The sequence below is a fragment of the Podarcis pityusensis genome (assembly GCF_964106645.2).
Source record: "Podarcis pityusensis genome assembly, chromosome: 7".
Classification (NCBI taxonomy): domain Eukaryota; kingdom Metazoa; phylum Chordata; class Lepidosauria; order Squamata; family Lacertidae; genus Podarcis; species Podarcis pityusensis.
In genome coordinates, this window is record NC_138031.1 from 67,506,760 (window position 1) to 67,510,277 (window position 3,518).

Genomic DNA, 3,518 nt, shown 5'->3' on the forward strand with positions numbered 1-3,518 from the left:
TCACACTGCTGTGTGGGAGGGTCACCCCACTCCCGGGTGCACGGCATGCTCAAGCGACTAGCTCCGCCACTGGTCCCATGCTCCTTATTTTGGAACAGTGAGTTGGAACATACAGAATCATAACATAGTCTCAATCCACACACCCTTAGTCTAACATATTATGAATGGGTCAAGTATGAGGTTCTCTAGGGGGAGAGGTAAAAGCTAAAGGTAAAGGACAGTTAAGTTCACTCAAATGGGGTTGTGGCGCTCATCTCATTTTCATGCCAAGAGAGCCGGCATTTGTCCACAGACAGCTTTCCAGGTCATGTGGCCAGCATGACTAAACCGCTTCTGGCGCAACGTAACACCGTGACAGAAGCCAGAGCGCATGGAAACACCATTTACCTTCCTGCCACAGCGGTACCTACGTATTTATCTACTTGCACTGGTGTGCTTTCAGATTGCTAGGTTGGCAGGAGCTGGGACAGAGCAACGAGAGCTCACCACCATCGCAGATTCGAACTGTCAAACTTCTGATCAGCAAGCCCAAGAGGCTCAGTTGTTTAGACCACAGCGCCACCCGCTCCTAGGGGGAGGATACTTTGGGTAACAACATACTGTATAGGCCGATTCCATGAGCTTCAAGGAGCCCCAGCTGATGAAGCATCTCGGCCCCAGCTGACCAAGTGTCAAGGTGTGTTAAGCAGACCATATGAGGTCTATACCCCTCCTTTCCTTGACCTAAAGAAAACCCAAGCTCTTAGTACAGTGACTTAAAACTACAAAAACAGTTTTGCAGGTAGAATGTCAGCAGGGGTGTGAAGGATTCCTACTGTTTTGAACTCTTTGTCACATGTAGAACTATCTCCCTTGTTGGGCAGAGGTTGTGGGTGCCTCTGGGGTGCAATGCGCTGCTGTGAACATATTTGTTCCCTTGTGTTGAAGGCTGACCTGGAAAAAAGCTAAGAGAGGCAGAGACGTTGGTGGATGAGGCCTTTAGGAGCATTATAGATGTGCCCTGCTCCTAGAACCATAGAAATGTAGAGCTGGAACCCCCTGAAAGGCAGGAATCACAACTAAAGCATCCATGACAGATGGGCATCTAACCTCTTCTAAAAAAACCCATCTGATGAAGGAGTCCACAACCTCCCAAGGTTCCACTGTCAAACAGCTCTTACTGTCAGAAAGGTCTTCCTGGAGTTGAGTTGGAATTGCCTTCCTTGTAAGCTGAAGCCATTGGTTTGGGTCTTACCCTCCAGAGCAGGAGAGAACAAGCTTGCTCCATCTTCCATGTGATCTTCCATTTAGATATTTTAAGATGGCTAGCGTATCTCCTCTCAGACTCCTCTTTTGCAGGCTAAATATACTCAACTCCCTCAACTATTCCTCATAAGGCTTGGTTTCCAGACCCTTGGTCACCCTCCTCTGCCCATGTTCCAACTTGTCAATATCCTTTTTAAATTGTGGTGCCCAGAACCGGACACAGTATTCCAGCTGTGGTCTGACCAAAGCAGAATTGAGTGGGACTATGACTTCCCTTGACCTGGACTCTATACTTCTGCTGATGCAACCTAGAATAGCATCAGCGTTAGCCTAAGATGGTAATTCACCTGCTGTCAGCAAGCACGAGTCTCAGGGAAGGAGATGGAAACATTCCTTTACAAGGGACCAATTCCTTGGGGAATGAACAGACATCCTGTTGTGTTGAGGATTCTTCTCCAGGAGGGCCGGGTGGAGGGATCCATGCAGCGGGTGGTTCAATAATTAAGAAAACAGATAATTGGGTGTGCTATGGGAATGCAGCTCTTACCCACTGTTGTTTCCCAGTCACTGGTATTCAGAGACTTGCTGTTTCTGATTCTGGAGGTAACATACAGCTAATATGGTCTGTTCCTAGCATTCAGGAAATTTTTTTTTAAAATTGTCCAGTGGCACCTTATAGACCAACTAAATTTGTTCTGGTATAAGATTTCGTGTGCATGCACACTTCTTCAGGCACACAAAAGCTTATACCGAAACAAACTTAGTTGGTCTGTAAGGTGCTACTGGACAATTTATTTTATTTTATTTATTTTTATTTCGACTGCGTCAGACCAACACGGCTACCTACCTGTTCCTGGCATTATTCACCAACCTCAGAGACAAGATGCACATGCCTGTGATGGATATGGGAATGGACTTCTTAGCAATTTCTTCCTGACGGGGGGTTGAGTGCAAAAGTTTTTCAATAGCATACAGTGGTACCTCGGGTTACATATGCTTCAGGTTACATACGCTTCAGGTTATAGACTCTGCTAACCCGGAAGTAGTACCTCGGGTTAAGAACTTTGATTCAGGATGAGAACAGAAATCGTGTGGTGGTGGTACAGCGGCAGCGGGAGGCCCCATTAGCTAAAGTGGTGCTTCAGGTTAAGAACAGTTTCAGGTTAAGAACAGCCCTCCAGAACAAATTAAGTACTTAACCCGAGGTACCACTGTAAATGGATCTGAATACAAGAATACTTTATATTTTTTGCTCTTGACAGGTTCTTTCAGCAACTATTGCCTATCAGAAAATAATCTGGTAGATAGTTGGGGGAGAGGAAGAGGGAATCAACAGTGGGAATCTTAGCACTAATGATGTAGATAAATGTTGTACAGTCCAAAGCACTGTACTGGGTTGCTATGTAGGAAGCTGAAATCCAAGATTTGGAAGGCGGGAGGGATGCAAATTGTAAAGCACTCATCTCATCCACCCCTCATAGACTAACCAAGTGTATGCTTTTAGAACTGTGTTGCTGGATCCCGGGATGTTGTGGATGTCAAACAGGGGTCAGCAAACTTTTTCAGCAGGGGGCCGGTCCACTGTCCCTCAGGCCTTGTGGGGGGCCAGACTATATTTTGGAGGGGGGGGGTTGAAAGAATTCCTATGCCCGACAAATAACCCAGAGATGCATTTTAAAATAAAAGGACACATTCTACTCATATAAAAACAAGATGATTCCTGGACTGCCCGTGGGCCGGATTGAGAAGGTGATTGGGCCGGATCCGGCCTCCGGGCCTTAGTTTGCCTATCCATGGATTAGTACATCTGTAAAAGCAGTGTCTTTGTGAAGTGAGACTAGCCAAGAACAACTTCGGCTGTTTGTTATACTCAATTTGTTTGAGTAGTCATACCTCGGGTTGAATGAGAGTGTTCAAGTTGCGCTCCACGGCAACCCGGAAGTAACGGAGCGTGTTACTTCTGGGTTTCGCCACTGGCGCATGTGCAGACACTCAAAATGATGTCACGCGCATGTTCAGAAGCGCCGAAACGTGACCCGCGCACGCACAGACACGCAAACATGGGTTACGTTTGCTTCTAGATGCGAACGGGGCTCCGGAACAGATCCCGTTCGCATCTAGAGGTACCACTGTATAACAAACAAATTCAAAGAGCAAGATAGGCTGCAGGAGAAGACAAGGGGCACCATGATACACAAAGATTGAACAGATTACCCAAATTAATTCATATCCGGCTTTGGAGCAGCATCCCTTCTTTAAAAAACACACCTCTA